Source organism: Eschrichtius robustus, chromosome 15 (assembly GCF_028021215.1).
Source record: "Eschrichtius robustus isolate mEscRob2 chromosome 15, mEscRob2.pri, whole genome shotgun sequence".
Lineage (NCBI taxonomy): Eukaryota > Metazoa > Chordata > Mammalia > Artiodactyla > Eschrichtiidae > Eschrichtius > Eschrichtius robustus.
In genome coordinates this window covers 39,072,386-39,096,857 of record NC_090838.1, presented here as the reverse complement: position 1 = coordinate 39,096,857, position 24,472 = coordinate 39,072,386, and the positions used below count along the sequence as shown (strand labels likewise).

Sequence of the window (24,472 nt, the reverse complement as noted above, 5' to 3'; positions counted from 1 at the left end):
CTAAGCATCATAATGGAATGCGATTAGTGCTGTCTCAGCAATGCCTGTAACGTTCCCTAGAGCAAAGGGCATCAACCCCACCCCTACCCCCCAACCCACACACACACAAATCTCCCTTACGGCCGAAAGGTGAACTAGAAAGAAATGAAGACCAACAAAGCAAAACAACTCTCAGTTGAGAAACCTAGTGGATCAAGCTACCACACTGGTTAGCCTTAACCCAGAAAAGAATCTCTGATTTGGGACTGCTTAACAATGAGCTCACTGTGATCCTGCTAATAATTTACAAGGTATACTCAATTACCAATGGTAAGTGAGCAACTGTAATCTGGACCATTTCCTTCTCTAGGAAGGATAACCATTTTGTAACTCTAGTAGTTTAGCATCACAAGAAATACAAAGACTCTAAGGACTAAAATGATTTTTTAAAAATAGTAACACTTTCCTTCTATTGTTTACCTAAAACTACTTAGAATATAGTTATCATTCCTTTACAAACTAAAGGATACTACTCTCTTCTATGCCAAATTATAGGCCTGAAGAAACCAGGGTCTTCAAATAATTTGACAGCTTGTAATGAACCAAGAAAGAAAGAAAAAAAAAACCCATAATCGGGACAACTTCCTTTGTTTTTTTACCTAGATCCTCAAACTGGCCTAAGTAAAAAGAAATTTTAAACATCTTGAAATTAGTCTATGCTTTAGAAAGATATTTGGGAGGAGTACTGGGAGAGGTAAAGACAAACAGGATACCTTTTAACCATTTAAGAAAACTAATTCCAAGAGAAGCTCTCTGACCAAAATTATAGACCAGAAATTCCAAGCAATATACCCCAGTTTTACGTTATGTATTTTATTTTTTAAAAATAGGACAACGAGGGACTTCCCTGGTGGCGCAGTGGTTAAGAATCCGCCTTGCAGTGCAGGGGACGCAGGTTCGAGCCCTGGTCCGGGAAGCTCCCACATGCCGTGGGGCAACTAAGCCTGCGTGCTCTAAAGCCCGCACCACAGCTAGAGTAAGGCCCACACGCTGCAACGCAGATCCCGCGTGCCACAACTAAGACCCGACGTAGCCAAATAAATAAACATTTTTTAAAAAGTCAACTGCCCTTAAAAAAAAAAAAAAAGGACAATCAAAAAACCTTTAGCTTGTTAACAGAAATGAAATAAAACCTCACCTATCAAAAGTTGAAAAACAGGTAATCTGAAAAGATGATAAAAATATATATTCATTTTAACATTTACTGATACTACATGCAGAAGTGCTTAGCAGTTTGGAAACTGCAAATGAGAAAAGGGCCGTGGGGGCAGGGGCTTTAGAGAGAAGAGAAGTGCTTTTTTGAGCCAGTACACAGACCAGAGCAAGAGACTAAAAAACCTTAGAAAGCATAATAGCCTGGGGTCACAAACTACAGGGATACACACTGTAAGACATTAAAAAGGAGCAAACATTTAAAAGAAACCATCATGAAGAACTTTAAGCCAATAAATTAAAAAGCTTTTTAAAAAGGGATGGCTAGATTTTTAGAAAAACATAAAATTTCAAAACTGACTCAAAAACAAATGAAAAAGCAAAACCCATAACTCTAAAAGATTTTGAATCAGTAATTAAAAATCTCTGCATAAGAAAAGCACCAACCCAGGCAACCCTGACTTCTGTTCCAGGCAAAAGTCAATCTGTCTAACAACTATGATTTCTAATCACTTGTGGCCAGAGCAAGAGGTTAGGGTCAAAAGAGAAGCGAGAGCCAGCACAGTAAGGCAAGAAAAATAAATAAATAAATGCAAAACTGATAGGAAAGGAAGAAATAAAACTACCCATTTTCAGATGACATGATTGTCCACATAGAAAACCCTAAGGAATCTTAAAAAAAATTAAAAAAAAAAAAAAAAAAGGAAAAGAAAACCCAGCAGGGTTACAGGATACAAGATCTATATGCTAAAAACAAACATATGGAAACTGAAATTAAAATGGATGCAACAAAGAACATGACCTTAAAGGGTAAGGAAACAGGCTGATGGGACATTTCTTTAAAATAATGCCTTTAGCCAAAGCCCTAACTTCTGTATGTTCCAGAAGGATGAGGAGATTCAAACTGCAGGGGGAGAAATATGCTAGATAGCCTAGAGTTACCACTGCCTTTATACTTCCCCTAGGGAGTGGTGAACTGGAAAAATGGGGTCTACAGTCCACTCCAGAGCCCTATCAGGTCCTCCCCTCCTCTCTATCTCCACTGCCCTTCTCCCAGGTTCAGTCTTCATCATCATTTGCATGTATTACTTGAAACAGCTGCTTAAATAGTGTACCTTCCTCCACTCTCACTCCCCTCTAGAACATCTGCCATAAAATTGATCCCAGAATTTCAAGCAGCTAAGAAAAGTCAAGGGACTCTATGTCTGGCTGCTTCCTCTACATCTTAAGAACTCAGCACAAAAGGAGCAACAAAACAACAGTTATCAGTATTATAATTTAGGAATATAAAGACACAGCTGAAATCATCTCACCTGGAAAAATAACATAACCAGTGGGTTGTATTTATGTATATAAAGAGTCTTTCTCTAAAAAGGAGAATTCTGAGTGGTCACTCTTCAATCCTTCTGAAGATAAAAACAAAGAAACTCTTAGAAAAAATTAATATTTCAAATAGTTAAAAATGTAAATAAACAACCAAAAGAGAGTTGTGAGGAGTCTTTCATGGGAGATGTTACAGAGGATAAGCAACCCTCTGTCTCTAGCAAGCCCAGGTAGTCCTTCCTCTACAAGCAACTGAATTAACTAACCTCAGCGATCTGTGATTTTTTTTAAATATTAGAATTTAAAATATAAGCATAGCATTCCACAAATAGACTCAAGTTATTTCAGGTCTAGCGGTAGCACATCAGATACAACTCTGATTCCTAATCACACTACTGTCTGATTAAAGTACAGTCCCCTAACGTCCAACATACTGAGTTATCTTAAATAGTCTTGAACTCTCTAGCTAGTCATGTTTCAGTCACGTGCTGATTTAATGTTCAATATAAACACTGCAAGTTTAGTGTCAGCTGCAAAAAAAAAAAACAACTAATAAAAGCAATACTGTTCTGTCAACACATTTTCCCCTTCCTGTTTTCCCTTAAAAAAACCTTCCTACACAGTTTAAGATATATTTACTTCCCTTACACACAGCTTAAAAATGAGGGTTATATCACAGATAAAGTTAAGTTTAAATAGTTTCAAAGATGAATTGAGCAGCTTAAAGTACACTTAATTCTCAATATTCTTTGATAATGAAGGAAGCAGTACTTCATGAAAAACAAAAAATTCTTAGACATTCTGTCAGATCTGAAATGAAGTAAGATTTACTATTTACTTAAACTGTTCACATTATAACTGAAGTGTAGCAAGCAAAAATTGTAATTGATTGCAGGTAATTCTGGAAACCCACTTATATAAGATAATTCTCCACCTTCTCAAATAATAGGCTAATTCTCACAATAAAATGTCAAACTTTCCAGTTAAACACTTGGACCTAATGTGTATGAATCATTCCACAATTGCTATTTCTAACTAGAAATCACAAATATACATGAATCAAAATCTGATTTTTAAAAATCTCAACTATTATGTTGAAAGAGCTAGTTTAAGAAATATCTAACCAGAGATTTTCTAAGCTCTACCCCTTATCAAATTACTTCACCAGAAAGACACATATGTGGTTTGTATTATTTTGACTGCCTGCAGATACAGTACTTTACCATAATTAGAACTTAATATTATGCCCTTTTACTAAGAGTTTATAAAATAAACTGCCTTGTTTTATTCTATGTTCTATAAAAATGGTATCAAGACATCATTCCTCACATAAAGACCCACACAAAAAATTCCTCTTTGACTTTACTGCCAAGATTTCTCTTTTAAGAAAACTGATGTTTCCTTTAAGCAGACAATGAGAAACATGTAACTCATTGTTCCTCCTCCTTTCTGCTATTAACTAACAGGAAACCCAAATGGAAGGCCTTAGTTTATAAATTTCTGACAGACTTTGAGATATCCCTCGCATGCCCCTGCATAAGTCTAAATCAATTATCATCATACTAAATGTCCAAGTGTAGGTTTATTGTTAATTGATTTTTTTCCTTCTTCTTGGAAGTAGATGGGAGTAAAAATAAAGTTAACAGATTTTCTGAAACTAGAAAACTCTATACATCTGGACCTAAGAGTTTGTAATCTCAAATATTCCAATATTAGAAGAACGGGTGATTTCAATGAATTGTAAAAACAAACAGACTCAACATAAATAAAGAAGTAAATATAAGAAACCATTTAACCTCTCAAAGAAGAGATGGGAAAGTCTATTTAAACAAAATGCTGAAAAAGAGACCAAAACGAAATTATCAAAATACTTAATGACTGAACATTTTAAACTATTACATGTCAAAAAATGCCATAAACAAAATTAAAGGACAAGTGATAAGCTGGAAAAAATTTTCAACATATGACAAAGTGTTAATACATTTATAAGAAGAAGATAAAACACACCTCAAATAGAAAATAGCAAAGGACATGTCCAGAAAAATAACAAAATCAGATATACACTTGGCCAATAAAGATATGAAAAAGGTCATTCTTAGTATTGATCAGACATCTAAATTTAAGTGTGATATAAGATTTTTCCCTTATCAACTTGGCAAAGTTTGTTTTTATTTCTTTCAAAGAAAGAAAAGCTAGTATTTTTACACATTGATGTGAGGACATAAATCCACATGGCATTTCAAGAAGGAAATTTTATATAGTATTATGTATCAAAACTTTAAAAAGATGTATATACCTTTTGACTCAAGGTTTCACAACAGAAGTGTATTCCAAGAAAATAATCAGATAAAGACACAAAGGTTTATATACAAGAGATATTCACCATGGTATAATATTAGCAAAAAAATTGGCAATAACCGTATTGTTCAGTTAATAGAGGATTGGTTAAATAAATTGTAGTGCTTTCATTTACTGGAACAATAGACATTAAAACCATGTTTCCAGAGCATTTAATGTTCTGGAAATATTCATGATATAAAATAAATACGGTTATAAAACAGTATATAAATTGACCTCAACACATACATATACATATAAACATATTTTAATAAAAACATTATGGATAGGAAATACTACTGTGGCTATTTTGGGTGGTTTTTGATTATTATAATTTCATTTTTTCTTTTTTCTTTTCTGTACTTTCCAAGACATTGCATTCAAATGTACGGATTTCTTGGCTGGAAAAATGTTATTTAAAAAGGAAGTAGATCTTCAAAAAGACCAATCTAATTTCGTATTATAAACCCAAAATTATGTGTAAAATGCAGAAGAAATAAATAATGAAGTATTAAAAAAACTTTTTAAAGAAAAGGTGGGGGAAGAGTGTGGAGGAAAAAGACACAAAGAAATGGGGGTTAGAGGGGCAGATGAACACAATCAGTGGAGAAAGGAATAACGAATACAGAGATCTCCACTAAAGCCAACGTGATTCTCAAACAGTATTGGGGATCAGTAGCAAATAACATTGGATTGGGAAGTAGGAAATATCCTTTGCCAAAGAGCACCAAGAGTAAGTAATGTGCATTCTTTTGTATATGGAGATACTATTTATAGCAGCGGTCCCCAACCCTCCTGGCACCAGGGACTGGTTTCGTGGAAGACAATTTTTCCACGGAGTGGGTTGGGGGGTGGTGGTTCAGGCGGTACTGCGAGCGACAGGGAGCGGCAGATGAAGCTTGGCTCGCTCCCCCGCCGCTCACCTCCTGCTGTGCGGCCCGGTTCCCAACAAGCGGCGGACCGGTATTGGTCCGCGGACCGGGGGTTGGGGACCCCTGATTTATAGGATAACCAACAGAAATAGATTATGTGATGCAATACAACATTAACACTGCTAGCACAGCTGAGCTTAGAAGACGAGTTTCCAAAATGTAATAAAAAGAGAAGATAAAAAGCAGTGGTAGGAATGGTGGGTATTCCATTGTTATAAAAATGTTAATCAAAAAAGTAGTACTGATATGAATTCAACTCATACATCAGTCTTATAAATCCAACTCTTTCCTTATGTATCAGTCTCTTCTGGTGGCAGGGCACTGACACTCAGGTTGGCAGATGTAGGTGTGTGTGGTGGGGGAGGAGAACTGATTATAAGTATGAATTTGATGATAAGGGAAACAAGAAGTCACACAAAAACCCAAGAACAAAATCAGTAACAAGTGGGCCTAGGCCCTAAGGATTCTGGAACAGAAATCCTGGTCCAGTCCCAACGCTGCCCTAGAGCACCGAGCCTCAGGAGTTTGTGGGTCCTTATTTCAGTGCTCCTGCCATTCTTGTGGCTCAGCAACTCCCTGGATACCAGGCTTTTGGTATCTGATTTGCCTCTAACCACAAGCTGGTCTCTGTGCTTCTCCGCTTGATTGTTTTTCTATCTCATAGTTGCCAACCTGCCATACCTTTGGCTAATTCTTGGTCCATCATAGGTCCCTTCTATCTCTTTCTCTTGATTTTTCAAATTCTGCTTCTTCCACTGCTTAACTGCCAAATATGTTTCTTTTTGTGAGTTTTGTGATCCGCATCATCATATGTATCCTTACAGAACCACCACTCTCCCTTACTTGTCAATCCGGAGTACATCTAGACATAAAGTTGAAAGCAGGAGCTCTATTTCTTTAACCAACCAACGAGATCTGTGACAACTTAATTCAGCACTTTCTACACTTTCTCTGGTTGGCCAGTGACTGACCTATGTCTGGCATCTTTGATTTGGGTACCCATGCTAGTCTAACTACCCACGGCCAAGTAAGGAAAGTCATTCAGAATGCAGAGCCCAGCTGCCTTGGTTTACTCCCTCAGCAGATGTTCCCCTTAGACATGACTGTGGGAGAGCAGAAGTTGAAACTGCTCTGTGACAACATGTAAATAATATAGAGATGTTTAATACATTAGTCCTACTCCAACATTTCATAAATCATGTTCCCTGGAATTCTAGTATGCTAATGAGATATTAAGAGGTATTCTACAAATAAAGGTTTTAGTTCAAATAAGTTAGTGCCTTAGTTCTCTAAGAGAGGATATCCTCCTGGGCATTATTTCTCAAATTTACTTGACAACCTTACTAGGATTTCACAGGTCACCAATGCTCTGTGAATCAGTGTGGAAAATGCTGTCCAATGGTGCTGCAACTTTCCCCACAATCCAGAATCCACTACAATGTTAGCTTCAAGAAAGCAAAGGACTTTGTTTTGTGCCATGCTTGATACATATTAGATGCTCAATATATGAATATTTGTGAAACTAAGGCATTAACATGGAGGCTGAAGTCAACAAAAGAAATAGAAGACTGAGTGGGGGGAAAAAATTAAGAGGAACTACCATTTCTAGTAATGACAGACTAGGATTTTTTTAGATCAACCCTCCTACTGAAAACAATTAAAAATCCTTAGATACAAAAAAACCAAAAACACCTTAAATAAAAAGCTGACAAGATGGTGCGAAACTGCCAGACAAACTAGGCGCAACTAGAACCTAGAGAGGTAATAGGACTCCCTGAAGATACTCTGGCCCTGAGGGCAATTGTAGATAGAGCTCAGTAAATTAGGTCTTTGGTTTCACTGGTCTCATAGGATGAGGGCAACAAATTTCTCAAACACAGATTCTTCGAAAGGTAGAGAGCGCAAGGGAACTCTTCCCCACATTAAACTGGGATCCTAAAAGGCTATAACCTCAGGTAAAGGTAAACTACAACTGAATCTAAATCCTAATCCCACCCTCAGGAGATTGCAGGGAAGATTGTTTTAGCTCAGAGAGAAGCACGAGAAAAAGAGAATGGTGGGTAGAACATCCAGGATGTAGGTCCCTAAGAAGTTTGAGCAGCCTGGGCAGGGGTTTGCAGTCTGTGTCTGCATGGACTCCTAATCCAGGGAACTTCAAACTGTGAAATTCTTTTAAAATGTTCCTGGGCTAATGGTACCTACACACATCTTAGCAGAAGGAAACATAAACCCTCTCTGAAGGAAGACAACTTCATTCTAGGCCTCAAAGAATACCCACAAGTAATTTTAAAAACAAAAAGCATTAGGAACAGTCAAATATAAGCACACAGAAGACATCGTAAGTGAGAACAAGAGTCCACAGGAAATAAAATATAATAATATTAAAGTATCTGTAGTGAAATTCTTTCCAAAAAGAAAATCCCAAGGCCTAGGTAACTTCATTGGTGAATTCTATCATTATTTAAGGAAAAAAAAAATTACAGTCTTACACAAGCTCTTTCAGAGATCAGAACAGGGAAACATTCCCCAATTTATTTTATTAGGCTAATATAACCTGATACCAAAGCCTAACAAGGACACTATGAGAAGAAAGAATACAGGCTAATCTCAGTCATGAATATAAATACAAGTTTTTTAAAACAAAATTTTAGCGAGCTGAATCCAATGTATATAAACATGATCAAGTTAGATACAGCCTAGGAATGCAAGGTTGAATTAACATTAGAAAATTAATGTAATTTATCACACTGATAGTTAGTGAACAAAAAATACATGACAATCTCATGAGATGTAGAAAAAGTATTTCATAAAAAAAGAAATAAAAAATAAAATGGAAAAAAAGTATTTCATAAAATTCAACATCCATTTCTGATGAAAATTTTTAGCAAACTAAGACTGAAACGTAACCTTACCTAACTTAAATAAAGAGCATTTCCAAAAAACGACAGCTAACGTTATCCTTGAAGAAATGCTGAGATTGGAAGAAGAAAAGGATACCTATTATCATCCTTCCTATTGTACATTGTAATAGAGGTCCTAATCAGCAGCATAAGGCAAGTTAAGGAATAAAAGGCATTGTTTAAATTCATCTCTACAGATCTGAAAAAAAACAGTTATCATTATTCTCAGATGAAATAATTGTGTATTTTAAAAAATTCAAAATTATCTAAAAAATTGTTAGAATTAACAAGAATGTGGAAGCATTGGCAGATACAAATCAGTATATAAAATATCTATTGTGGTCCTACCTGTCAGCAACAAACAACAAAATGTAAAATTACATACCATTTGCAATAGCATCAATGATATGAAGTACTTAGGACAAATCTAAGAAAATATCTGCAAATTTTTACAGGAAAAAAAAAGTATAATCTGTAAGGAAAAGAATAAGTCATATGACGTTAAAATTAAAGGCTTCTCTAATCATCAAAAACACAGGGAAGGAAACAAAGTTCTCAATACACAAAAGTGTTTAGAGACTAAAAGACTAATATCCAGAAAATATAAAGAACTTCTAAAACTCAGTAGGAAAAAACTGATAACCAAATAGAAAAGGGGATAAAAGACCTTTTTAACAGGCACTTCACAAAAAGAAATTCAAATATGAAAAGGGGCTCATCCTCCTTAATAAAATCATAAGAGACACAGTTTTCCTGCCCAAAACACTTAAGTGTGTCAATACCAAGTGATGGCGAGAATGGAGAACAACAGGAATGCTCATATCCTGCTGGGGTGAGTATAAATAACCACTTTAAAAAAACACTTTGGTATTATGCAGTGAATTGGCAGATGTGAATTTCCTATGATCCAGCAATTCCACTCCTAAGTATAAACTCTTGAAATACTGGTGCCCATGTGCCCCAAGAAAAATATACAAGAACAGTCACAGGCTGAGTTTTTCAATATTAGGAAACGGAAGAGAATACATATATTATGGCATATTCATACAGTGGAACAGTATGCAAATAATGGATCAGAGAAATGAAAATGTTATACACACACGGATAAATGGCACAAAAATAAGTCAGATACAAAAAACTATGTATTGACATATATACATATGTCTGTATATATGTATACAAAAGAGGCAAAAGTAAACTACATCATTTAGGGACACATACTTGGTGATAAACTTCAAAGAGAAGGAAGAAATGATAATCACCGAAGTAAGACTATGGTTACTTCTGGAGGATAGGACGGGATGCACACAAGCGGGGTTTGACTGGCAAGGGGCACGTAGCAGGCTTCTGGTATACTTGCAGTGTTCTGTTTCTTGATCTGGGTGGTGAATACGCTTTATAGTTATTCATTAAACTGTACCTTTCTATTTTATTCACTGTGCTATATATATGTTATATTTCACCATAAAAAGAAGGAATAAAGAGCAAAAAAAGAAGTGTACACGAGAGAGAAGAGGGACTTCCCTGGCGGTCCAGTGGTTATGACTCCGCGATTCCACTGCAGGGGGCGCGGGTTCGAGCGAGAAGAAAGCAGAAAGCAGTAAGCAGTATTTGTTGCAGGCACTAGGGCACTAGGGAAACGCTACCCCCTTAGGTATCTTCAGCGAAATGCCAGTCACCTCTACACTAAGCTATTATTTCTCTAATATATTAGCTTTATCATTGCTGTAACATATTGTATCTTAAGACAATTTCTAATTATAAGAGAAATACTCTTTTGCCAAGTTTTTTTTCTACTTTACTCCACAGGGTTCTAAATGTTTTGCTACATATACGAAGAGCCACTCAGAGAGAGAAAGCCATAAAGAAACACTTGGCACACAGCTCCAACTAAAGGCTCCACTAAAGAAAAACACAAAACGTTCAATTACACACTAGATTACTCAAATGTTACAAATTACACTACAAGTTAAATACGGTTAACTCAATAACTTAACTTAAAATATTTAAGAACATAATGTTCCTTGGTATGCCATTATTCTGCCACAGTATCTATTTACTCTAAGATGTTGTTCTTTATGAAAGAATCTAAGTTCTTGCCCCTGTTCTGCATCTTTCTAGGTAAGGCAATCTAGATTCTACTTTCTTATTTAATAGTATGGGAGAAGAACTTCAGTGTCCTGGATGTAATTTATGAATTACACCTATTTAACTAACCTAGTGCCTTCAGTTGAAATAAAGCTAATGGGGGGAAAAAAAAAACTTATTTGATTTTAAGAGCTTTTCAGGTATGCAGAAGCTATGAGAACGTATGTTCTTGCCTTTACTGTTATAATCAGGTATTTTCTAGGACCAATTCTTACCTCCTTGAGTACAGCTAGATTTGTACCAGAAGCACAAGTCTAGTTCACACATTCCACCCACTTTTCAGTCCACTAATAGCCTGAAAAAAATCTGTCTTATTTTGGCTATTCCCCATCGCACCTCAAATTCACCATATCTAGAGTTAATTCAAGAGTTTGAGTTCTCCCCAAAATGGGATATCAGTACACCACGGAATTTCTTAGAAATTTTTTTATTTTACTCTTCTTCCATGTGACACAATTATAGTTTCTTTTTCCAGAATGGCTCTCAAATTTACCTTTTTTTCTGCACTTTCACTGCCAGTAACCTTGTCCAGATTTCCATTGCCACTTTCCTAGATTTCTGCAACACCTTAGTCTCTCCTCTCTTCCTAACTCCTAACACCGCCAGACTCATTTCCTTTCAGGAACATTCAACAGTCACACACAGCTTCTCGTGGCTGACCTTCACTCACTGCCATCCATAATTAGGCCCCATTTTATCCAAACTTAATTCTTGCTGTAAAACACCTCCACTACTTTGTCCTTCACCATTCAATTCTATTTTTAATGTCTACATCAAGTTCTAATTTCCCTAGAAGAGTTTACAGCTAACCCCACAATGTGTTTTTTTCTTCTCAGATCCTTTCAGGCATGTCAATTTTATTTCTACAACAGTACTAGAAGATTTAAAAGACAAAGAACTCTTAGACTGCTTCTTGTAACTCAAAACACCTAGGGGAAGGATGGAAATTTACATCCAGACTTTTAGGAAAAAGATAAAACGGTATCAGAGCCAAGGTGCTCTATTCTATTCTGGTGCTTCAGTCTTGGCTCAAGTAACTGAGTAGTAAATCAACAGCTGGTCTGTGGCTGGCTAGAGAAGTATGACTCACCATTTTGCCAAACTGACCAAACAATCAGCTGAAATGGGAAAGTATCTGTGAGATCCAGTTTAAACCACTGGACATGCATTTTATTTAAGTAACTATTTGAAAGCTTACTCAGAATTTTAGTAAGAATTTAACTACCAATTTGGACTATGTATACAGTGGGATAGAGGCCAAAACCCAGAATTTTCTAGGCATCAGTCACATTACTGGCAATCAAACATCCAATAATTACTGTCACTAAACTAACTCCCATCTGATAACAAAGGAGGTGAGGTGAGAGAAATGGAGCTATTTTTCCTTACTCCACCCATTTATAACCCTTTTCTCTTCAATGCTGGAGAAACTTCATAAAAGCAAATCCAGCAGGCTACAGCTATAACCATTTCTTTCTCACTGTCCACTGGTAAAATTTCCATATTTCAAAAGAATAGGGATTCACAGGTTGCACTCTCCTATGTGTCTCTATCATATCATCAAGAGACTCTTAAATATAACAAAATATAATATTTTCTTGTGAAAAACTACTATATTTCTTTCTAATTCCATTCTTGTACCTATTTTCCAGATTTGACACCAGGATGTTTTTCATAACTTAATTTTATTTTTTAGTTTATACTTCAGAAACTGTGATTGGGAGGGGGGATTACTTCCTATAAAAATACATTTCTAATATAGGTGATGGTTTTTATCTTCTTTGCATTTTTGTTAAATTTCCTTTTAAAAAGATATGTTATTATGTGGTTTGTGTCTGGGGGTAGTTGTGGTGAAATTATAATAAGACATTATTTGTGTGGAGAATATCTTTAGAAAACAAAAATCTTACCAAAAAAACAGTGTAACACAGAAATCCAAGTGTCCACTGATAGATGAAAGGACAAATAAAATGTGGTACATATATATAACAATATATTTAGCCTTAAAAAGGAAAGAAATTCTGACACATGCTACAACACAATGAACCTTGAAGACCTTCTAAGTGAAATAAGCCAGTCACAAAAGAACAAATACAGATTCCTCTTATATAAAATTCCTAGAGTCGTCAAATTCATAGACAGAAAGTAGAATGGTGGTTGCCAGGGGCTTGGGGGAGGGGTAACAGGGAGTTAGTGTTTAATGGGTTCTGAATCTCAGGGAAGACAGAGAAGTTCTGGTGATGGATGGTGGTGATGGTTGTACAACAGTGTGAATGTACTTAATGCCACAGAACAGTACACTTAAAAATGGTTACAATGGTAACTTTTATGTATATTTTACCACAATTAAAAGAAACAGTATAATACAGAGAATATATCACCTTTTAAATAACTGTGTTCTCTCTGTGTGATCAATTTTGAGGCATTATTGAAAAGGAGAAGCCATGCCCTCTACTATTGGCAGTGTCCACTTCCCTCTACAAAATGGAGAAAATAGAAAAAAAAAATGTAAGTCTAAGAAATCAGCTCTATATAAGCAATTCCCTTGTTCACATGGGTATTTAAATATCATTCCCTGCTTTTGTCTCTGAGACTTTTGCTATAATTTTCCTGAATGCCTTTAGAAGTCCACAATCTGGTGAAGAAGACAAATGAATTCTAACAACTTAAATACTAATTAATTAGAGTGCTGTCGGGAACACAAAGCACAAAGAAACTACCTCTAGCTGGGAAAGTGTGGCACACTACTAGCTGTCCTCCGCACCTGTTCTCCCTTTCTTCCCTAATAATACAATTAGCTGGTACAGAGCCACCACGAATAAAGACTATTTCCAGGCCTTCCCTGAGGCCAATGAGATGCAAGCAGGTATGTAATTTGGGAGCTTTAGGGAAATGTTAAGAGATAGCTCTCAAACGTCCTTAGTCCCTTTTTTGTTCCCTTGTACATCATAGAGCATAAAACAGATAGCTCCATTTTGGATGGTGAGGACAAGGGTTAAATGTGAGAGATTCTGAAGCCATGAGGTAGACATTACTTCCCTAATGACGTCATGAAGCAGAGCTGTCATTTCAGCCCCACACTGCAAAGTCCACTGTTATAGGAGAGAGATAAATTCTCTCTCGTTTTCAGACCACTGTTATTTTGGAGGTTCTGTTACTTGCCACTGTACCAGATCCTAACTAATGCAGAGGGTCGGGGAAGGTTTCACAGAAAAGGTAATTTTGAGCTTAAAATTGAGGTTTTAAAGAATGAATTAGTTGCCTGCTGAGTGGAGAAAGGCATTTCAGGCAGAGAGAGAGGACAGGATCTGGCTTTCCAAAGGTGAGGAGTGGTTTAGGTGGCTGAAGTACAGGACAGGTGGAGTGAAGTAAAAGAAAAAGCAGCCTGAAAAGCCAGGAAGAAAGACTCTAAAGGGTCTTACATGCCATGCTTAAAAAGGGTGATTTATTCCTGTACTTGGTTGTATTAAATGACTATGACTTCACTGGTGATTCTCTGCATATTCTAGAGGAGCCAAATGGCTCAGTCAGAAAACAAAGCAATATGGATTAAGATATGGTGAGGACAGGGTCAGGAAGAAAAAGAAAGCCTTATTTCTATTAGAGAAAGGCACACTATTATTTCTGTAAATGCTGAGGACTAGAAGAAATAGCTGGCACAAAGTAAAGATTACGAGTCCTGAGAGCTATGGGAGAGGAATATGGACAATACAGAAAAGAGGAAGCATACATATATAATTTGGTAATGTCTGGATTAGGTAAAGATTAGAACCTGCCTTTTAAGGCAAATGAGGTCCATGAACTACAGTATAACTATGACCATCCGATTATGACACATTTTTATTATATGCTTATATCCATGGTTTCTTTTCACAAGTGGCTATCATAGGGTATCATACTAAGTAATAACGGAACAGCATCTAGTCTATAGTAAGAACTTGGTATTTGATGGTCAAACACCTTTCCCTATCAAAGAAGAGTTATAAAAATGATGAGGGAGGAAAAAAAAATTAATACTCTTTAAGGTTATTAAGAGTTTTAATTTTTATTCATGCTAGTATTCTTTTATTTTTCTGCAATAGTCATGTATCATTCTTATAAATTTTTAGTTTTATAACTAAATTATAGACTAACTCTCATGGCCCTAGTCCTTAATACCAAGAAACAGGGTTACAGAAGTAGTAGCTTCTAAAAACACAGAAAGGACACAGTTGCTAATAAGCATCTACAGCTTTTATAATACTCTCAAAGAGGTCAAGCCTATGAAAGATCCACACTAGTTCCCCCTTATCCCAATAGATTCCCAGACTCCAGTTCAGTCTCCTTCAGTCTACCTTCCAAACTGTCACAGTGAGTGCTATGTAAATTAGTGTTAGAAAATACAATTCACTGTTGAAAAATTTTCAGTGTTCTCTACCCCCTGAGGGATAAAATGTAAATTCTTTCATGTGGCATACAGGGATATTGAGAATTTGGCCCCTGCCTAACCATTATGTTTTATTTATAATGTTTACTTTTCCTTCCTTCCTTCCTTCCAAGTTCTAACCTTTTTTAACACTGAACTACTCTTTTAACACTGAACTATGTAAGAGTTTCCTGAACATACCAGGCTTACATCTGCATGCTTTTTCAGATGCTGCTGTCCCCCTGCCTGGAATGCCCTCCTTCTACCTATGCCATACCTGGCAAAACGCTGTACTTATTTGCCAAGTCTCAGTTCAAGTGTCATCTTCTCTGTCAAGTCTTCCAAGACTCCTCCAGGCTGACCGAAGAGCTCCATTTCCAGAGGTGTGCTGGTCAATCAGTTCGCAGAAGGGGAAGAAAAGCCCTGTTACAGTCAGTTCTGCTCTAACATTTGTCTGGAAAACTCAAATTTGTTTCAATGTGCTTGTTACACTAGGGAACAACAAGAGCACTGAATAACTGTTATTTGCTTACGTGCCATTAAACACTAGATGGATGCAGAAAACTGTGCCCAGCTGCACTGAGCCCAGTGCCTGGGAATACACAGCACACACACCTACCTCAAACATCTCCCAGCTACCTCAGCCCACCTCCTGTCGGGAGCCTCACCCATCCACGTGGGGTGTTAACTTTTCCTCGGATTTCAGACACCTTCCCTCCACCATTCCACAATAATTCACAAGAGGCAACCTCTCCCTCGCCCACTTCTCAAGCAAACCTCTGGTCTTTTTCAAGGTAAAGCACCATATTTATTTTAATATTTATTTTTTTCTTAACTATTTCCATTTTAACATGCAAAACTGTGTTACCATTTTAATTTGGTTTCTCCTTTTTTTTTTTTTAATGTGTTGCTGAGGAAGTTTTTGAGTATTGTGCCCAATCCCATTTTCCCCTCCACTTCGTGATTTTTAGGAATGCATCCCATTACAGCAAAACTGACTGTATGTATGTAGCATCTGCTGATTTGTGTAGTATACATACCACCACAGATGATTTCAAATACTAACAGCTAGGTTCACGGGTCCAGCCTCTCTCCAACACACCATACCCACAGTACTCTACATATCTTTGTCACAGTAATTATTTTTTTGAATAACTGTTTCTCTGTTTATTTCAATAGGCAGTAAGCTCCTTGAGGGTAGGGCCCTTTTTGCTGACATTCCCTCAAGAATACTCAGTGATTATTATGTGTCTTGCTAATGCAGATACCAGAGGGTAACAGACCTCAAATCTAATATAAATAATGATAACTATAAAACCTATTTCTACAATAGGGAATATCTTCTCTGCCCCAACCGCCAGCTACTCTATTAGTAAGAGGAGAGATTATCACAAAAGAAAATGCTCCATAACTAATCTCCATATACCTACTAATCTACTCTACTAATCTACATACCTCAAAGTATACGTGGATTGTAAGCTAATTAAAAAAAAAACAAACAGATTCTGAAGATGTGCTCTAATAGACTTTTTTTCCTGATTGGTAAATTTATTTAAAATGTCTTATCATACAGATAGCCAAAAGGTGCAAGAAAAGATGCTCAACATTGCTAATTATTAGAGAAATGCAAATCAAAACTACAATGAGATATCACCTCACACCGGTCAGGATGGCCATGATTAAAAAGTCTACAAGGGGCTTCCCTGGTGGCGCAGTGGTTGAGAATCTGCCTGCCAATGCAGGGGACACGGGTTCGAGCCCTGGTCTGGGAGGATCCCACATGCCGCGGAGCAACTAGGCCCGTGAGCCACAACTACTGAGCCTGTGCGTCTGGAGCCTGTGCTCCGCAACAAGAGAGGCCGCGACGGTGAGAGGCCAGCGCACCGCGATGAAGAGTGGCCCCCGCTTGCCGCAACTAGAGAAGGCCCTCGCACAGAAACGAAGACCCAACACAGCCATAAATAAATAAATAAATAAATAAATAAGTCTACAAATAATAAATGCTGGAGAGGGTGTGGAGAAAAATGAACCCTCCTACACTGTTGGTGGGAATGTAAATTGGTGCAGTCACTATGGAAAACAGTATGGAGGTTCCCTAAAAAACTAAAAATAGAGTTGCCATATGATCCAGCAATTCCACTCCTGGGGCATATATCCAGAGAAAACTACAATTCAAAAAGATATATGCACCCCTATGTTCACAGCAGCACTCTTCACAACAGCCAAGACATGGAAGCCACCTAAATGTCCATCAACAGATGAATGGATAAAGAAGATGTAGCATACACACACACACACACACAATGGAATACTAATTAGCCATAAAAAGAATGAAATAATGCCATTTGCAGCAACATGGACGGACCTTAAGATTATCATACTAAGTGAAATCAGACAAAGACAAATACCATATGATATCACTTACATGTGGAATCTAAAATATGATACAAATGAACTTATTTATAAAACAGAAACAGACTTACATACATAGAAAACAAACTTATGGTTACCAAAGGGGAAAGGAGGTGGGGAGGGATAAATTAGGAGTTTCCGATTAGCAAATACAAACTACTATATATAAAATAGGTAAACAACAAGGTCCTACTGTAGAGCACAGGAGACTATATTCAATATCTTGTAATAAACCATAATAGAAAAGAATGTGAAAAAGAATATATATAGCTATGTATACCTGAATCACTTTGCTGTATACCAGAAACTAACACAACATTTTAAATCAACTATACTTCAATAAAAAAAATAAAATGTCTTATAAGAATATGCAAATTAAATTTAGTTATAATGATACATTTAATCTTTGGTGGAAAAAGATAAAATTACACAAAATAGGACCTATCCTGCAAATACGGGCCATTTTTCCCAACCCAATATTATTCTAAACCTGTATCAAAAGCTACCCTGAAATTGAGGGAAATCAGTAATAATATCCTAAAATTTAAAATACAGAGCATTATATAACATAGTAATTACCAGAGGCTAAGTGATTTATTGGTCAAAAACCACATCTAAATTGATTTCTTTGCATACACACACATTTAAATTTTTAAAATTCATAGTATTTATATTTTAACTACCATAAGCTTGAATAATATAGAAAAGTGTGATTTTAAAGCTATATGTTAGTGACATGAGTAAGAAAATTAGTTCTCACTCCACATACTACCATATGTCTCAAGCAAGGGTGAAAAGCTACTTCTGTTTCTTATATTAAAGTTCTGCTAAGAAACTAAAACATAGTATTGTTAAGTCCTACAGCATAGAGAAGTGGTGCTCAAATTTAGCATACATCAGATTAACAGAGGCTCATCAAAACAAATTACTGGGCCCCATTCCCAGAATTCTGATTTAGTAGATCTGAGGCGGGGTTAGAGATTTTGCATTTCTAGCAAGTTCTCATGTGGGTCTGATGATGCTGGTCCTGGGAACACACCTTGGGTCCTGTGTTCAAATCCCAGCCTGTCACTTACTATCTGTGCCTCTGGACCTAGTTTAAGAGTTTACTCCTCAATTTCCTCATGTCTAAAAGGGGGACAGTTGTCAGAGAATTAAACAAATAATATATTTAAAGTGCCCAGCACATGGTGAGGACTCAAATGATAAGGACATATGTTGGTTGAATAAATAATGCCCTTCTTAAAAGTACACAATACAGGGTTCTTCCTAGTGCCAGCTAAGATAAAGTAAAAACACTCCACCCTGTCCCTCCTACTGAATACAGCTATCAAATCTAAACAAAATGTACGGAGCAGTTATTTAAAGACTGTAAAAAGTAAATGGTAGCAGGTAGATTGGGGAAGACGACCAGAATTCAAAGGGCCATGGAACCGAGGGTGGGTTCACTTTTTTCCCTCTTGTATCCTGCCACGTGGACTGCGGGAAACCTGGAAGTGGGCAGCAATGTAGACAGTGTTTCACGTGAAGTGCTTTAGTTCAGGCTTGGGCAGGAAAAGGGAGGCAGTAACAACAGGGGGCCCACAGGTACCTAAAGGTCTGAGGGAGAGAAATCCTCTCCAATCCCAGAAGCTGTGGTTTCAAGAGGGTGGGGCAAAACCCTCTCCTAACCTTCTTTTCCCCCCTCTCTGTGCTCCTACCGCTGGTCCCTGCATGTGGGCACAATCACAGGAAGTGAGCACAGTAGACAAAGCTTTCTGGCTGGAGGACTAAAAAGGGGAGTTCCCAGGGAAGTAGAAAGTATAGCGGAAATAGCTGAGTGGGAGGAACTCAGAAAAGCGACTCCATAAGGTTGCTTATGAACGCCTGGGCTCACTCCAGAGCTGAACATGGCATCGAATTTATCCTAAATAGCAAACCAAAAACTTTTGAGAATAGAACAAAGAAAAAAATAGTCACCTATCTCAAACTGGCCAATGGGCAGTGTACACACAGGACAGATCCAAATAGCAAAGCACTACAGGCTTTGAAAACCAAACTGATATTGAAATCACAACCCACAGAAAGCTAGCTGCAACTTGCAGCCTAAACCAACAGGGTCCACTGGCTGCTAAAACACAAAAATGAACATTCACCACTGAATTTAAGCAAGACCCAGGGTCTCATAATACTTCAGGATGCAATCCAAAATTATTTGGCATATGAAGAACCAGGAAAATCTCAACTTGCATGGTACAATAAAGAGACATCAACAATTGAGAATGACACAGTTGTTGGAAGTATCTGACAGACTTCAAAGCAGCTATTATAAAAATGCTCCAAGAAGGGCAAACACTTTTGAAATGAATAGAAGGTCTCTGCAAATTGCCAATACTCTCTTGTTCTTTGGTAGTGGAGACACAAAGGCTTTATTCCTGAGCTTAAATTCCATAGTTACAAGTGTCAATCAACCAAGTCTTTGGAACATCAATTTACAAATTATCAAAAACTTTAAGCATGTTCATAACAATTAACCTACTAATTCTGGTTCTGGGAAGCCATTTTACTGAACTAATCTAAAACATAAGAAAAGCTTTTCTGATCAAAAAAAATTTTTTTCCCCAAGAATTTATGCTAGTGCAAAACAAGAAATAACCTTCACACTACACCTCAATGGGGAAAGGTTATGTGGACTCTTTTGTGGGTATTCAAAATGATGCCTACCCAGAATTCTACTTCTAAAATTTACTCTATAGACGTACAAGTGGGAGTGTGTGCGCACGAATATACACATATAAACTTGCATGTTGGTTTGCAATAGAAAAAAAGTAAAAATTTATATGGCTATTAATAGTAACAGCCACACAATGAGATTTTAAAACTTCGTATACTTCTACATATATCTTTATTTTACAAGCATGTACTAATTTTTATAATTAATCTAATAATTTACAAGACTTAAAAAAAGTCTCAGCAAAGAAATAGAACCAAATGTAAATTTTAGATCTAAAAAATACAGCTGAAATAATTCACTGGATGAGCTCAATAAGCAAAATGGAGATGGCAAAACAAAGTCAGTGAACTTGAAGACAGATGGATAGAAATTATCAAGTCTGAAAAACAAGGAGAAAAAAAAAATTAATAAAGCCTCAAGGACCACTGGGATACCAAAAGGTCTAACACTGGAGTCACTGGTATCCTAAAAGGAAAGTGAAAGAGTGCAGTGCAGAAAAGCATTTGAGGAAATAATGGCTGAAAACTTTCCAAACTTGGTAAAAGACACAATGTATATATAGATTTGAGAAGTTCAGAGAACCCAAACAGAATAAACCCCTAAGAAATCCATGCCCATATATGTGGAACCTAGAAAAATGGTACAGATGAACCAGTTTGCAGGGCAGAAATAGAGACGCAGATGTAGACAACAAACGTATGGACACCAAGGGGCGAAAGTGGGGGGGGGGGGTGTGGTGGGATGAATTGGGAGATTGGGATTGACATATATACACTAATATGTATAAAATAGATGACTAATAAGAACCTGCTGTATAAAAAAATAAGTAAAATAAAATTCAAAAAAAAGAAATCCATGCCCAGACACATAAAAGTCAAACTGATAAAAACTAAAAACAAAGAAAAAAATTGAAAGTAGACAGAAAAAGAAAAGTGATTCAGTGTTTATAAGGGAAGAGCAATTTGAATGGATGTGAATTTCTCACCAGGAACCATTAAGTTCAGAAGGAAATGGCATATTTTTAAAAGACTGAAAGAAAAGAACCATCAACACAGAATTTCTATATCCAGTGAAAATATCCTTCAGGAATGAAGGCAAAATAAAGACACTCTCAGGTGAAGGTAAAACCAAGAAAATTCACTACAAGCAAATCAGCTCTAACAGAATTACTAAACGGCAGAAGGGATATGATGCCAAGGGAAAAATGGAATGAAAAAGAATTATGAAAAAGAAGAATTAATAACCATATGGGTAAATACAATAAACTATTTTTCTCTTCTTGAATTCTTGAAAATGTTTGGTGGTTAAAAGTAAAAGCTGTAACATTGTCTGATGGAGTTTTCTCTGTATGTAGACATAATATATATGACAACACAACAAAAAAAGAGGGGAGTAAAGAGATATATAGTATTACGATTTCTACATCCCACTTAAGTGGGAAAATATTTATCCTAAGTAGACTATAAAAATTTAGATATGTATATTACAATCCCTAGAGCAACCACACACACCCACACCAACACTAGATTGAGATATAGTAAAAAAAAAAAAAAGATAAACTTAAAAATGGAACTCCAAAAGCTGTTCAAATAACCAAAAAGAAGGCAGAAAGGGGAAAAAGAGAAACAAAAACCAAAAAGAACAGAGAGCAAACAATAAAATGGTAGCACTCAGTCCAAATATATAAGCAGTTACATTACATGTAAAGCACCTAAACATACCAATTAAAAGACAAAGATTGGGGCTTCCCTGGTGGCACAGTGGTTGAGAGTCTGCCTGCCAATGCAGGGGACACGGGTTTGAGCCCTGGTCTGGGAAGATCCCACATGCCGTGGAGCAACTAGGCCCGTGAGCCACAACTACTGAGCCTGCGCGTCTGGAGCCTGTGCTCCGCAACAAGAGAGGCCGCGATAGTGAGGGGCCCAGGCACCGCGATGAAGAGTGGCCCCCGCTTGCCACAACTAGAGAAAGCCCTCGCACAGAAACGAAGACCCAACACAGCCATAAATAAATAAAAATAAATAAATAAATAAATTAAAAAAAAAAAGACAAAGATTATGAAAATGGATAAGAAAAAATAAGATCCTATTACATGTCACCTACAAGAAATTTATTTCAACTATGATAATATAAGTAGGTTAGAAGTAAAAGGATGGGGAAAGATATATCATAGAAATACTAATCAAGAGAAAGGTGGAGTAGCTATATTAATACCAAATAAAGTAAACTTCAAACCAAAGAAAATTACCAGGCATAAAAAATGACATTATATGATGATAAAAGAGTCAATTCACCAAGAAGATTATAATAATCCTAAATGTGTGTGCACCTAACAGAGCGTCAAAATACATGAAGTGAAATCTGACAGAACTGGAAGGAAAAATACAGAAATCTCTAACTATAGCTGGAGACTTCAACATGCTTATCTCAGTAATCTATCTAATTAGTAAACAAAAAATCAGCAAGGATAGAAAACTGAACAAAACTGTCAACCAACTGGATCTAACTGACATTTGTAGAACACTCCACCCAACAACTGTCTCTTCAAGTCCACAGAGAATGTTCATCAAGGCAGACCTTCTCCTGGGTCATAAAACAATCTTAGCAATTTAAAAGAACTTAAGTAACACAAAATATGTTCTCTGACCACAATGAATTTAAGCTAGAAATCAATAACAGAAAGATAACAGAAAAATCTCTAAAAATTGGGAAATTAAATGATGCACTTACAAATAATCGACAGGTCAGAGAGGAAATCTCAAGGAAAATTAGAAAATATTTTTAATTGAAAGAAAATTAAAACACATCAGAATTTGTACAATGCAGTTAAGCAATGCTCAGGGGACAATTTATAGCATTAAATGCTTACATTATCAAAGAAGAAAATTCTCAAATCAATAATCTTAAGTGTCCACCTTAAATTAGAAAAAAAGAAGAGCAAAGTAAACCCAAATCAAGTAGAAGGAAGGACATGCTTACAGCTAACATCATACTTAATGGTGAAAGACTGAATACATTCCCCCTATGATTGGGAACAAGTCAATGATACCTACTCTCACCACTTCTATTCAACACTGTATTCAAAGTCCTAGCAAGTATGAGAAGGCAAGGGGAAAAAAAAGCATACAGATTACAAAGAAAAAAATAAGTCCTATTTGCAGACAACATGTTTGTCTACATAAAAATCTCAAAGAATCTACACAAAATCTCCCAGAACTAATAAGTAAAATTACAAAGTCATAAAGTATAAGGTCAACACACAAAAATCAATCATGTATATAATACTAGCAATGAAAAAGTGGAAACCAAAATTTTTAAATATCATTATGATAGCTCCCCAAAATTTGAAATACAGAGGTATAAATCTAATAGAACAGGTATAAGAGCTGTATGCCAAAGCTACACCACTATTAAAGAAATCAAAGAAGATCTAAATAAATGGAAAGTCGTATCACATTCATGAATTGGAAGCTCAGCATAGTAAAGGTGTCAATTCTTCCCATTTAATCTGTAGATTAAACACAGTTCTGATCAAACTACCACCCCCCAGGATATTTTTTGTATATATAGACAAACTTGTTCTAACAACAACAGTAAAGGAACTAAAAAAGCCAAACAATTCTTAAAAAGAATAAAAATGAAAGAATCATACTAATTGATGTTAAAAGTTACTCTAAAGCTACAGTAATTAAGAGGGTACAGTATTGGGTTAAAGAACAGACACATAAATCAATGGACTATAGTTGAGAAACAGATCCACACAAATATGGCAACTGATTTTGGACAAAGATGTCTGCAAAGGCAATTTAATGGAAAAAGGATAGTCTTTTCCAAAAATAGTGTTGTAACAACTGGACATCCATAGGCAAAAATATAACCTAAACCTCACACCTTATACAGAAATTAACTAAAAATGGATCACAGATCTTAATGTAAAATACAAAGCTATAAAACTTTTAGAATCTACAGGATAAAACTGTAGTGACATGGGGTTAGGCAAAGTTTTACACACGACACCAAAAGCATGATCCATAAAAGAAAAAAAATTATAAATTGGACTTCAAAATTAAAAACTTTTGCTTTGTGAAAGACATTGTCAAGAAAATGAATA

At 36.3% G+C, this 24,472-nt stretch overlaps 1 protein-coding gene across 11 annotated transcripts in view; it reads right to left on the bottom strand.

Annotated features, from left to right (window-relative positions):
• SOCS5 (suppressor of cytokine signaling 5) overlaps nt 1-24,472 on the bottom strand; it is a 59,871-nt gene that overhangs the window by 14,836 nt on the left and 20,563 nt on the right. For 2 of the 11 annotated variants that reach the window (XM_068564671.1, XM_068564673.1), the window contains exons 2-3: nt 15,514-15,624; nt 13,213-13,308 (exon numbers count right to left, since the gene is read on the bottom strand). The exons of 6 other annotated variants lie outside the window; for them this stretch is intronic. The gene's annotated coding sequence lies outside the window, so the exon portion shown is untranslated. Of the gene's footprint in view, nt 1-2,504; nt 2,598-13,212; nt 13,309-15,513; nt 15,625-24,472 lie in introns of those variants that run through there. 3 more of the 11 variants (XM_068564674.1, XM_068564672.1, XM_068564677.1) reach the window with 2 other exon arrangements.